A 15206-nucleotide genomic window follows, 5' to 3' on the forward strand; every position below is an offset into this window, starting at 1 on the left:
TGTGTGAAACCTGTCTAAAACAGGAAGATCTACAATGGCACTTGCTTAAAGTGTCTGCCATTATGGGATGCCAAGAGACCACCTCCTGCTGTTTTCTATACAAATGAATGGGAAACCCAAAGATAAATTACCACCCATGGCGCATGATAGCGGACATTGTAAGCAGCTGTCACAGCAGCTCTATAATTATGCATGTATTCATCCAATATTATACAATTAGATGACCCCATCTCTCTTTCTTTCTGTTGATAATGTTTTTGTAGGTGTCAAGAGCACCGAACGATCTCCTTGTTCACTCACTTATGGATCAGTGGAACACATCCAGTATTTTGCTGGATACTCCCACTGCTGGCACAGAGATTACATGATTTTGATTTATTTTTCCCTTTATTGTGTTTTCCAATGTCCAGATACAATTTTTAAAAATAGGTTTCTGAGAATCCCTTACTTGTTGATTTCTCTGATCAGGATTGTTATTCTTTCCAGTGAGCAAAGAACAGAGTCCAACTTGTTAACCTACATATCATATTGTTTCCTGTCAAAAAGGTAATAACAAACGAGCAATATCCCATTGATTTTTTTGTAGCTAGTCCTCTTATAAATCCTGCACCACAGAGTGAGGTCAAGATTCATGAAGAGAAGAGGTAAATGCAAGAATAACAAACAGATCAAACAAAACCGTATAGCATCTCGCATCACATTTTGTTCATACAGAGAAAATTTCAAGGAACAAATAAGGGGTTGAACAAAAACCAACCAAAATATATAAATGTCAATGGATGGAATTATCTAGCATAAACTACATTTTAATAGCCATTTTCACTTTTACCATCTTACAGTGGAGACATGTATATGAAAAGGTTTACTAAAGAAAAATCATAGTGAACTGTCATCCTATGACAATCCTTTTCTTGTAAAAAAAAATCATTTTGTCCATATAAAAGCCAGACACCCACAAGTGGATTAGAACTGGCCACAATTTTATTTGCATAGTCATTATGAAGACTGGAGGTGAGGAGGGGACAAATGTAACTGCAAGAGCTGATCCAGCCACACTTGCATGTGTGTGGTGGACCAACCTACTCCATGTTTGATCCCAAGCGATTTATTTCCTGATTATGACAGAAAAGTACTAGTCCCAACAGGCTGGCCTGCATCGTTCAAAGACATATGCCAGCCTCAGGGGCCACCTCCACCCATATTCCTAAAAAAAACCAAGTGTTCAGGTACCCTTACTCATCTTAATCCTCACCCGGGTTGACAAAAGATATAACATCCAGAACATTGTTCAGTCATATTAAGTAACACTTATGCTGATGTAGATAACATTATCACTTTTGTAGTCTTTTACTCTTTCCCTCTGTTTGTCAAGCATTCTTTTCTACTTGTTTTACTGGTGGTCTAGATGAAGTGTTGGTCTGAACGGGACATGTGCATACCCCTTCCATCCTATTGTAAGATATGTTTTAAAATGTAATTTAAAATGTTATTAAATATAATTTTCTTTTCTGTACTTATTTATTTAAATTTGACTCTCAGATCAACATGGCCTGAAGAAGTCTCAGGGCTGCCGCATCATATATATATATATACACACACACACACACACACACACAATCAAAAATAATATTTCTGTGGAGCTGGCAAATCAAAAAAACTGGGAAACACCTTGAATGTCAGAGATTGCTTCCAGCCAGCTGTCTTACTTTTTGCTTCTTTGATTTTGTTACATAACCAAATTTGAGAGATTTTTTTGCTGGCAGAAGATTGTCAATGTGATCTTCTCAAAAGAAGGCCATGTCTTTTTGTTGTTTATATTTGAGCATCAACAGGTTATAGTGGTTTGAGCTTTGGACTATGACTGTGACAATCAGGGTTCATTTCCCCACTTGGCTATGGAAACCAATTGAGTTATCTTTGGCAAGTCACACACTAACTGTTACCATAAGTTTGAATTGACTTGAAGGCACACAACAATAACAGAAACAACAACAACATTTATTAAACAGTGCCAAAGTTGGAGGGGTGGTGTAGCTCTAGATAGTAAACTGTGCATGACACTGCATGGTAAATTTATCTAGAAGTAATTCCTACTATAGTTACTGTGGCCTATTCACTATTTAGCATACGTAGGATTCCACATTCTACCTTCAGAAAGAAAAGAATCCAATGAAAATTACTGCTAATTCTAGAAAATGTCAGATTCACTTGTAATTTACTAAAACATCCACTTGGTGGCAACATTTTGTTAAACAAATGGAAACACAACCATATTTGACTGTAGAAATTTTGAAATTTAAAGACAAGGTTAAACCTTCTGCATCTGTAAAGTGGTCATAAAAATCCTGGTTTAAGACTATCTCACTGTCCAGCTCTGTCCAGCAAAGCCAGCAGTGGAAGTTGAGAGTGGCACTTCAACAGATATGCTTTCAGCTCTAGTAGAATTCACTATTACATCAAATCTTGTGTTTTTTGAAGTGGCAATCCATCATTGTCTCTTTATCCCAGCATGCACAGGTGTTTGTGCACCTCATTCATTCTCCTTGGGTCTTCATTTAACTGCTGTGTCTCATCAAATTTTTTTTTTATGTTATCCTCACACTTCCTAATTTTTATGCCACCTAGACATATGAAGAAGACCTCTGGAATGTATGAAAGCTTGCACACTTTGGAGTATTTTTATTGGTCTTACTACAGTTATTTCTCAGTTGTACACATAAATGATGATGTTATGCAGTGTTACCAATTGATTCTACTTACAATTGTGTCCCCATGAAACCAGACTTTGCCTTGGTCTTTCAGGTCCAAATCCAGATGGTGGGGTGAAGAAGCTGCCACATGGCAACCTCCAGTATTTTAACGGTCCACTTTAACTGTCATGGCAACCTCCTATGGAATCCTGGGATTCCAGTTTAAGAAAGGCCATTTAGAATTCTCAGCCAGAGAGCATGAGTGTGCCCCCAAGCTACAAACCCCAGGATTCCATAGGATTTAGCCATTGCAGTTCAAGTGGAAATATGGTGCTTTAATTTTGTAGTGTGAAAGGGCGCCTGGTCTGTGTGGAAGATGCTACCCCAGTTGTATTAAATTTAAGCAATACAATCAGCTTCAGCATGTAGAATGGGGGAGATGGTGTCATCTCCTTTCAGGAGCAAAATATTTTGATCATGGATTGGATATTGGCCTACAACTGGGATTTACATTTTTTTTCCTTTTAAGCAGCTTTTATAACTCTAACACCAGAGATATAAAAGGAGCTTCATGATCAACGGGAACACTCAAGGTTATTTACATATCTAGAAAGCTTCTTCAAAATCATGCCATTAGCTTTCCAAGAGTACAATACAGCTGAGCTAATAATGCAAATAATGTTTGTGTAGTTAAACACTGCTATTGATAGTTTTGTTTCCCAGAAGGACTTCTTATCTTGCAGCCATAATTGTCTTCATGTTAAAGTGGTATGGATTCTAAATTTCACTTAGAAAGTAAATAGAACTGCATAAAACTATCAAGGATGCTTTCTTAATGCTTCATAATTTAGATTCAGTAACCATATGCCAAATGCCAGAGCTTGTGCTAGAGATATTGCTGTCTGGATGAATATATGTCTATGTATCTATGATAATAATTAGTCTGTTTCTCTCCACCATACCTTCAAAGCCATGAAACCTAGACATCTTATATTTGGCCTGCATACTAAGAGGAATCTGAAGGTATGTATCCAAGGGATTGGTGTTAGTTTATATATATATAAATAAAAAGCCTAAAATACAGCTGCAGTCAGTATCTATCTTAAAATTCATGCTCTTCAAAGAGTAATTTTTGTATTCAAATTTAACTTTGGGTGTTTCCTTGGTGGCAGTGGCACCACGAGAGTAACTCATGCTGTCACCTCCTCAACCATGCCAATGTTCCTGCAAGAGTAGGTCAGGGCACTGTGGAAGAGAAAGGCTCTGGTCTACGTACCACCAATGGCTGGTGGACTGTGCACCCAAAGAGACCACCTGTGTCCCAGGCTGTTCTGGTTTACTCACCTTGTTTACAACTCCCAAAGAGGTCCAGGCACCATTCAGCGAAGGGAATGGCCTCCAGGTTTTCACCATGGCATGCTGACAGCATCCCATCTGACTTTCTTGCCACCTGAAGTGAGTAGACTGGACCCACTCCCAGACTTTCAGTCTCAAGAAATCCTGGTCTACCCATGGAGAGGTGCAGCAGCACACACTGGAAGGCAGTCCCTTCCCATGAGCACCAGGAGACATCCCTTTCTCCAAGTTGTCACTCAGTGTGGCCCACACATCCCACATCCCCCTAGATATGCTTCTGCTTAGTGAGCTCAAAAAGTGGGATAAAAATGATTTCATGAATCCATAAACAAATTACATTAGTTGTAGCTAATCTACCATCTGCCATGGCATGGGGTATTCCTAAAAAGATGTATATTTGGGAGTCTCTAGTTTCCATGTACACATGCTAACAAAATGTTTTAAAACCATTCCAGTAATATCTCCAAATGCAGTGGGGGATATATTTCAGAGAAACAGCAAACATTACACACACACACACACACACACACACGGGACTTGTACTGGCAAATACAGTTTGTTCAACTGAGATTTCCCGCACACAGTGGCTTATTCCATATGGTATTTAATTTGGATCACTGGTATACATTGGCCCCTGCCTCAGCTGACAGGAACCTTGGAGTCTTGCTTGGAGTCTTGCTGGATGTCCCTACACCCTTTTATGAGGGCAACTGCAAAGGCATATAACTTCCATATTTTGAATGTCTGCAGGATCTGTAGATGATTATTATTATTATTATTATTATTATTATTATTATTATTATTATTATGACTGCTCATCTGCTTGTCCAAGCTTTGGTTATCTCTTTCCTGGACTATTGTAATAGCTTACAGTGGTCCCTTGCCTTACGTGGGGGATCCTTTTGGACCCCGATGCATAAGGCAATTTCTGCCTATGCTTGAGTCCCATTAAGGATAATTGGACTCATGCATGTGGTGCTGCAGTGGTGCAAGCGCCATGGGTGCACACGCCATTCATTAAATGGCACATGACACAGGGGCACTGTACTTGCAGATTTGCCTTCTTGCTCTCTTTCACCCTGGGTTTTAATCCAGAACAGTGCTGTCCAGGTTGTTTTAAACCTTCCTAAATACTCACATGTCTCAGCTCCTCATAGATCCTTCCACTGACTACCAGCTTCAGCCAGGGCTCATTAAAAGCTTTTGATCCTGACTTTTAAGGTCTTGTGATCTAACCTCCCCCAGTACATGGCAGCTCAGCTAGTATGGTATGTACCATCTAAGAATCTAAGAACTACAATCAAAGGATTATTTGTGATTCCACCAATGTGTACAATTCTGTCAAGGCTGTGAGCCTTTCAGGATCTGGCTCCATGTCTGTGGATTAATCTTCCTTTCTATCTCCAGCTGGAGAAGAATCTTACCTGTTTTCATATAACAGATTAAGCTGCTGAATGTGCCAATAATAATAATAATAATAGTAATCATTATTATTATTATCCAGCCGCTCTGTGTAACACAACCAGGACAGCTTACACATTAAAACAAATAGCCCCATATCCCAATATCCCCTCCCTAAAATACTATTAAATTATTCAATTTAAAACATACCTTAAAATAACAAGCAAAAAATTAAAACAAACAGTGGCAGTGGCAAGAATCATGGATTAAGCAGGTACAACTTTTTGGGTGGCCAGTTCTCTATTCAGGAAAGGCCTATCAGAAGAGATCCATCTTAACAGCTTTGTTGAAGGTGTTTAAGGTGGTAACCTGACAGATCTCATCTGGCAGGCCATTCTGTAATCTGGGAGTAGTAGCTGAAAAGGTCTTCTGGGCGGTTGCAGACAGTCTAGTTTTTATAGACTCTAACAAATTCCTCCCAGAGGACCTGAGTGCATGGGGTGGATTATACAGAAGGAGGTAGTCTCAAAGATAGGTTGGACCCAAACCATTTAGGGCTTTAAAGGTGATGGCCAACACCTTGTACTGTGCCCGGAAATTAATGGGCAGCCCGTGGAATGATCTTAAGATCAGTGTTACATGGTCTCTTCTAGTTTTACCTGAGACCAACCTGGCTGCCATGTTCTGTATTAATTGTAGTTTGCAAACTAAGCACAAGGGTAGCCCTATGTAGACAGCATTACAGAAATCGAGATGTGAGGTTACCAGCGCATGCACCACAGTTTTAAGGTCCCTGATTTCCAGGGAAGGGCACAGCTGGCGTATCAGCCGAAGCTGATAATAGGTGCTTTTGACCGTTGCATTTACCTGATTTGTCATCTAGAGTGATGGATCTAAGAGCACCCCTAGACTGCGAACACAGTCCTTTGAGGAGAGTGTGACCCCATCTAGGACTGGAGGTTGTATCCCAATACCTGGGTTATGTATACCTAGGGATGCTGAGACAAATAGCAACTGGTGGGTGTGGTGGGGACTTTATTTTTAGTATATGAAAGTGTTTATGTTATTGTTTTTTCTTTGATTATATATGTCTGGTGATCCACCCTTTGGAAAGGAGTTATAAATAAATGTATGTATGTATGTATGTTGTTGTTGTTGTTGTTAAAATGACATTCCTGCCACTGAATATCAAAGATCAAAAATGAAGGGCAGTGATCCAGAAGGCTTTGTTATCAGTTGAAGATAATATTTAATAATTGGAAGGCAAGTCTATTTTTGTTGCATATCCAAGGGATGGGACTCCAAAGGGAGGGGGTAGAGTGGGGATGCCAGCCTTGTCTAGCCTTTTGATACATCCACTATCTTTAACTGTGGTAGCAGATGGGCAGTATAGTATTCCCTTGAGCACTGATGTGAGACATACAATACTTCAGATTACGGAAGAGGGAATTCTCCAGGGGCAATTCATTACTACAGTGCTTGGTTTCCCTCCTACATCACTTAATACCACTGAAAGCATAGATGCTGCAGATATGCATACCAGCACACAGCAGAGACAGACAGACAGACAGACAGACAGAGATAGAGAGATAGAGATAGATAGATCCCTTCATGTTCCATACAATCCTACAAATTTATTTTGTTTTATGTAGTATAAATGGATTAATAGATATAGCATTAATTGCAGACATTCTTTCTCTTTATTTCTCTTTTGTTGTTGTTACTTCCAACCCTAGATGCATTGCTCTTCTGTCCCTCATTGTAAAAGGCTATACTGTGAAACCTCCAGAGCTTGCTACTGCTCTCATCCTTCAACCTGGCCACATGTTCCTTTGCTTTAAATTTAATCTATGAGATTCCTCCAAACACTTTATCATTTTCCCTTATTAACTTTATGCTCAGGTCATTATCACCTGACTCTCCTGCCTTACCCCAATCCCATTAGGAAACAGAAACATCCCCATTTAAAAGCATTCATTATCACACTTCTCTGGAATAGCACAAAGGTGCTGTTTTTGTGACCAATGGTCCCTTCTGCTCTCTTCCACAGATTTTCCTTAACTCTACTTTGCTGCACTATGCCCTACCCAGTGTACCTTTCAAGTATTTTTAAAGCAATTATGGAGTTATGGTAATGTGATTTAATTTTTTTAAAAAAATTGGAAAAAAAGAGGGGGAAGAGGGGAAACAACTTGCTTGGAAATAGTGAGGGGGAGAGCAATTTGTAAGCCAGTACACTTCTTGTAATAACCAATAACCAGAAACAGCAGCAGCAGCAGTAGCAGTAGTAGCAGTAGTAGCAGAAACAGAAGCATATCATTTTAGGTTTAGTGTTAATATAAATGCATCCTTTCGTAAACCGCTTCTTCCATTTAGAAATGTAATCATTTTTTTTCTCTTTAGTGGACCCTATTGAAAAAGACTGACCAATGTGTTTGAACTAAACGGAGAACTACATGTTAACTCTTGGAAGGACAGGATAATAGGTTAAGTTTAGCATTTCAGCTTGGTCCTTCAAAAATTACTAATCAGATGTGAATCTTGCTGAGTATAGCAAGCATTCCCTGTGGGTTATACATAGGGAAAAGATATAACTGAATGCATTCAAAGATAAATTAAGAAGAAAGGTTTGCCTCTTGGGCATTATACAGTATTTAATGGGCAATCCTTTTCCTTATTTTTTTTTAAAAGGTACTTTGGGATTTGTCTAGTAATTTATCAATTGCTTAGTGACCATTGAATTTACCAGGTATCTTCAGAAATAGTGAACCTGCTGTGTTGGGAATGCTTAGGCTCCATATGAACCTGCTATTCATTCTGATGGAATGTTAATGGAAAACAGCCACTTGAGCTGATCAGTGCAAAAGGTTTTCTTAACAGCCCATATATCCCTCTTTTTGTGATCTGCATTAATAGGCAGGAGGACAATAGGAAACAATGAACGGATTTGATGCCTAGCAGAAATAACTACTGCAGGGAGAAAGGAATGATGTTGTCATTTATGCCATCAGGAAAATATCTGAATGGAATTAAACACCAAAAAATAAAACTTTTATGAATAAAAAAAGATTACACTGCAGCTACATGGAATAGCTTCTCTAAACATTGCTATTAAATGTAGAAAATAAATTGGATTGAGACCCTTAATTCCTTCTATTATTTTTTAGGAGATGAAATGTTTTATTACAATTAAACTCATCTGAAACTTATTATTCTTTCAGCATGCTAATTAATAGAGTAGGAGCATGGATTTGTTAATTAAAATAGCGTACCTCAGGGAAACTGAAATTAATTTTGATGTCCTAATAGAGCTACCATTATGTCATTAAATCTTCCTTAATACTTTATCTGTTTGGTCTTTTAGGAAAAAAGAGAGTAAATGTTTTTATGTAGTTTGTGTCTGTAATAGAATGGTAGGATGGGGCAATTTGAATTTGTGCAAATGTGATGACTCAGTGGAATTTCAGTGGAGATGCAGCCAGAATAGAATGCTAGATAATGCAAGAGAAAAGTCACAATCCACCCTTGACAGATGCCTGAATTCCATTAATTTTGTCCTCTGATGAACACCCTGCCACCATGGCATAGTGGTTTGAATGTTACATTGGAGACCAAGATTTGACTCCCCGCTTGGCATGAAACCCGTTGTGTGATCTTGGACAAGTCACACACTCTCAGCCTCAAGGAAGGCAATGACAAACCTGTTCTGAACAAATTTTGCCCCCCCCCCCCCCCGTGATAGGGTCATCATAAATTGGAATGAATGCACACAGCAACAACATCCTGCTAGGTGCAAGGTTCCACATCCAATGTATCCTGATTGTCAATAAAGTGGATTCTTTAGTTCATCAGCTGGTCTCTATCAAAGTCTTGAAGTTTCAGGGGCATTTCCAGGGAGGTGAGGAGTTTTCTCAATTGCAATACATACTCCATGTTGGAATTATGTTATTAAGAGTTCTTCATGGTGGTAGAGGGGGGTTACTCATTATCAATTATCCTGTTACTCATTATTATTAACTGAACACTGCAACCTGGGAGGTCTTTTGGTAAAAGAACAACTTAGAAAAGTTGTTTCAAAAATTGCTGTTCTATTACTAAGATTCTCGAAAAAGTAAGGTATTCTTATAGCAAGAATTATTTGAAAGTAGCTAATCACTGGTCATTTTTTTAACTAACTAACATAGTTGCTTTTAGCTAGTATACAAAGAAGAATATATATAATAATATAATAAAGATTTATTTCCAGCCCTCCCAATCACAAAGAATCTGGTCGGGTTACAACAATAAAATACATCAGATTACAATAGAGTTAAAAAAAAATCAAACCCTAGACCTACCCTCCCCCCCATAGTAATAGTATAAAAGCATTAAAAGCATTAAAAACATTAAAGACATTAAACAAAAAAATAGGCAGAAACATAGGCGGGGAAGAATAGACAGATGAGGGGACAAATATCTCTTTATCTGGGAGGGTAACTAAGTTGGAAAGGCCTGCTGGAAGAGATCCATCTTGAATGCTTTCTTAAAAACTGCCAGAGTGGGAATGTGACGGATTTCCTCTGGTAGGTTGTTCCATAGTTTTGGAGCAGTAATAGAAAAGGCCCTCTGAGAAACTGTTAGTCTAGATTTTTTTGGCTGTAGTAGATTTCTTCCAGAGAACCTTAGTGTGCAGGATGGACAATAGGGAAGAAGGCGTTCCCTCAAGTACTCTGGGCCCAAGCCATGTAGGGCTTTAAAGGTAATCACCAACACCTTGTACTTTGCCTGGAAACTAATAGGCAGCCAGTGCAGGGACTTCAAGACCGGTGTTATATGGTAATTCCTAGAAGTTCCTGTGATCAATCTGGCTGCCATATTTTGTACCAACGGAAGTTTCCGAACTTGGCACAAGGGTAGCCCCAAGTAGAGCACATTACAGAAGTCCAATCAAGAGGTTACCAGTGCATGTACTACTGTTTCCAGGTCCCTTGGATCCAAGAAGGGGCACAGTTGGCGTATCAGACGAAGCTGATAGCAGGCGCTCTTGACTGTCGCATCCACCTGAGCTGTCAGTTGGAGTGACGAGTCAAGGAGCACCCCCAAACTGCAAACAGAATCCTTCAGGGGAAGTATGACCCCATCCAGAACTGGCTGACACAACTCTATTCTTGGATTTCTTGGAATCGGAGTTCCTATAGCAAGTACCTCCGTCTTACCTGGATTCAGCTTGAGTCAGTTTTCCCTCATCCAGTCCATTAACGCCCCAAGACAGGCATTCAGAGGAGAGATGCTATCCTTAGTCACTGCTTCAGTCCGAGACATAGAGAAGTATATTTGGGTGTCATCAGCGTACTGATAACACCCCGCCCTATGTCTCTGGATGATCTCACCCAGCGGCTTCATGTAAATGTTAAACAGCATTGGGGACAGAATCGTGCTTTGAGGGATGCCTGATTTGAGCTCCCTCTTGGCCGAACAACTGTCCCCAAGCGACACCATCTGGAACCTGCCTGAGAGGTAGGACTGGAACCGCTGCAATGCAGTGCCTCCAATACCCAGCTCTCTCAGGCGTTCCAGAAGGATACCATGGTCAATGGTATCGAAGGCCGCTGAGAGGTCCAAGAGCACCAGTAGGGTCACACTTCCCCTGTTGATGCCCACACAGAGATCATCGACTAAGGCGACCATGGCAGTCTCAACTCCGTATCCCGTCCTGAATCCGGTTTGAAATGGATCCAGAAAATCCGTTTCCTCCAAGACTGCTTGTAGTTGATTAGCGACCGCTCTCTCGATCACCTTGCTCAGAAATGGTAGTAACGAGACTGGTCTATAGTTATTTCTATCCAGGGGGTCCAGGGAAGGCTTTTTAAAGAGTGGTCTAACTACTGCCTCCTTGAGACAGGGAGGCAGGGAGCCTTCCCTGAGGGATGCATTAATTATGTTTTTCAGCATCACCATGATTTTTTCTCCCCCCTGGATAGCCAGCCAGGTTGGGCAAGGGTTGAGAGGGCAAGTCATCTTTTTCAAACTACTAAGAAGCTTGTCCACATTCTCAGTACTTACCGACTCAAATTGATCCAGTCTAACAGTAATGACGGAGGCACTGGATACCTCTCTAGTTGTCTCTGTCCTCAAATTGGCATCCAAATCAGCTCTTATCCGAGAGATTTTATCTGAAAAATAATCATTAAAAGCATCACAGCAGGCTTCAGAAGAATCTAATAAAGGGTTCTGGGTAGGAGGTAGTTGGGTTAAGTTCCTCACTACCCTGAACAGCTCAGCTGGATGAGATTTTGCAGATGCGATAAGATGCAGAATTGAAGGATTTCTTAGCTGCATCTATCACCACTTGATAGGACCTAAGAAAGGTCGAATGAAGTGTCTTATCCGATATGAGTTGAGATCTCTGCCACTGGTGCTCTAGTCGTTGTCCAGCCCACTTCATTTATCTAAGATCTTCCGTATACCAAGGGTTACGATTTTGAGTGGGTTGGAAAGGACGCTTGGGAGCAATCATGTCAATCACTCTGGTAAAGTTGTTATTCCACATATTAACCAGAGTTTCGACAGAATTGCCAGCACTGCCAACCATAATACCCTCTAGGGCTTCTTGGAACCTGACGGGTTCCATCAGCCTTCTAGGGCAGACCATTCTAATCGGTCCTCCACCCCCGGAGAGAGGGATAGTGGCCTTCAGTACAACCTTAAGAAGTCTAAATGTTAGGAGCTTTTGGCTTTTGTTGCAGAACATAGGAGATTTTTGTACCCTTGAAAGATTCCTGAATTCCATTGCTGTAAGATTGCCTTGTACATTGGTGTAGGTGTTGACACAACAGTGTGGTAGAGGGAGGAGAGTATGGAGATTATCACATTGCTTTTAAAGCACCTTATCCCCAATGGGATAAAGGCACATTTAATTTTAAAAGTGGGTGTTATTGCACTTGCTGGGGGGGGATGCTATCTATGTGCAGCTCAGATCTTAGCTGTGCTTATCCAGTGGCTTTTCAAAAATGAGATTTTGCCATTTTTGAAAAGCCACTGGATTAGCGTGGCTGGGATCTGGGCTGCATATGGGTTGCATTCACCTGGCCACTGACAAGTGCGATAATACCTGGTTTTAAAATTAAATGTGTCTTTATCCCATTGGGGATAAGGTGCTTTCAAAGCAATGCAATAATCTCCATACTCTCCTCCCATCTATCTATCAGCTGTTAGGAAATGTCTAATTAGGAGAATTTCTAGTTAGCTCAAATGGCCAAGAGGGAGGGGTAACAACACCCTTGCGAAACCATGTCCCTTAGTGTATACCAAAGGACCAAATAATCCCTTAAAGGGATGATGCGGAGAGAGACTCAATTAAAGTAAAGGTGGGAGAGTGGGAAAGATTGTGAGGGAGAACTATGAATGATACTCACTTCCGAAGGCTTCTCCGGGAATCCAGTATTGAAATGGATGGTGGATAAGACACAACCACCAAAATGTGGTGGTGGGGGGGTTGACCGAGGAAACTAAAATCAGAGCCCAGTCTGATGTGGAGCCAAGCTGTATTCTGAAAATAGCACACTTCGGTGAGAAAATCTAGGGGTTCTTATAGGCGAAATCTAACCTCTAGTGATGAGCTTAATGGGTTGGCCAAAGCCTAGACAAAGAGGGTGGGGGGAGAGAAACAGGTAGATGGGTAAGACTGAAAACAGTACTGTGTTGGTTTTGGAAGTGATGGCTCCCTCATTAGCAACCCTAAAGCTACCTTTGGGGAATTTTCATGTGCATTGTTTCTAGGGATCCTGCCTCCTCCCTTGCAAGTTGCCTACATGGTCTCCTCACTTTGGAGAAATGGTGGGTCCTCTAGGAGGTCAGTTTGAGGTCAGAGTGAACTCCACACTCCAAAATTTTATAAAGATGTAGTTGTACTAACATAACACTTACACCAAAGTACAAGGCAGTCTCACAGGACACATCTAGAGGCAGCACTTGAATCCTTCTTCACCATTTAGTGAGGCCACACTCCTATAACTATAAAAGTAATTTTCAGTAGGAATTATGTTATCTGTTCTTTAATTATATTTGTGTTGTGATGCAGGTATGGCTTAGCTTTGCTGGGGGCGGGGGTTAATTACAACTAACTAACTGTTGGTAACTCCTTCTCTCCAACCTTAAATTCTTCAGATTTTAAAAACCCAAATAGGCTATTCTAAACGGAGTATGAGCATGCAATTTTCTACATTTGAACTATGTGAATGAGCAGTGTGCTGCAGCTATTGCTAAATATCTTAGTATTCCCTAATCCTGATCTGGCCCCAGGGCCTTGCCCAATCAGGCAGAATAAAGCATTCATCTCAAGAAGCAGATCTGGTGTCTTGTGAAAAGGCAGCATTTTGTGTAATTATTACATTAATTTATTATTTTGGCGTTCGATCCAGATTTCAGTGGGTATACTCTATGGAGATTATCAGATGGGAGCAAAGCAGCTTGCTACCGTCCTTAAAGCGTGTTAGTAGTGTGATTGGGGAGGGGGGATTATCAAACTCCTGCTTGCTTATCCCATTCTTCTCCCATCTGCAAAGAGTACCCAATGATGGTTCTATTACAGTTTCTAGAAGGAAGAAGAATGGGATAGCATGCAGGGGTCTGATAATTTTCCCCTCATCATGCTATTAGCACATTTTAAGGATGGAAGTTTGCTCCCATCTGATAATCTCCTATGACTAAATCTGGATCAATCCATTTTACTTGTGCCTGCCAGGGAAGGAAGAATGGTGCTTGTAGAAAATAATTTTTCTTTAACCTTGAGCAGTATGCAGCTTGACCTGGATGTGACATGAAACCATGAATGGTTTTCGCCATCTACACATACCACTTTCATGCATAGAATATTCTAGTAGTACCTCTAAGGGGGTTAACTAGATTAAGAATGAGAATTATGTGGCCCTTCAGATGTTATGCAACTGCAACTACCAACAGCCCTAGTCGAAAATGCTCTCAGTGGTGAGAGATGCTGAGAGGTGCAGTTCAACAACATCTGAAAGGCTGCATGATAGTCTCCCCTGAATTAGCATAGAATGCTATTGCCCTCTCTAGGATAATTGGGTGTGGGATTAAGTGCCCTCCCTAGAATGGTTGGAGTCCTTCCTACATTTACCTTGTCAGTGCAAGACTGGATGGCAGCAAAACGACCTGTATAGGCAGCAGATGCTGATGGGGACAATTGATATTTTAATTTCCCTAGATTGCCTTCCAGGACCTGCAATAATGTCACTCTAGAGCAGCACTATATTGTGAGCCATAGGCACTGTGGGATAATTGAAGTGGTGGGTGTCCACTACAGCTACTGGGCTTCAGTGCTGACCAAGAAAGCACAGAGATGAAGGAGTCATTTAAGTCTTTGGCTGGCTCCTGCAGGCTTAAAGTGCTAAGAATTGCCCAGTGATGCTGAACCCATACTGGGCTTGCTTGTAGAAGTAATTCTTAGAAGCAAAGAATCATAATGTTAGAAGAGACCATAAGTGCTATCCAGTCCAACTCCCTGCCATGCAGGAATGCACAATCAAAGCACTCTCGACAGATGGCTATCTAGCCTCTGTTTAAAAACCTCCAAAGAAGGAGACTCCAGCACATTTTAAGGCAGTGTATTCCACTGATGAATTCCACATTCTTTCTAATCTTGGGGTGGAATCTATTTTCCTCTAGTATGAATCCATTGCTCCAGGTCCTATCCTCTGGAGCTGCAGAAAATAAACTTACTCAATCCTCAGTATGACATCTTTTCAATATTTAAACAGG

This window comes from Sceloporus occidentalis, unplaced genomic scaffold, assembly GCF_023333645.1.
Source record: "Sceloporus occidentalis isolate IW3139 unplaced genomic scaffold, rSceOcc1.0.p SCAF_2, whole genome shotgun sequence".
NCBI lineage: Eukaryota > Metazoa > Chordata > Lepidosauria > Squamata > Phrynosomatidae > Sceloporus > Sceloporus occidentalis.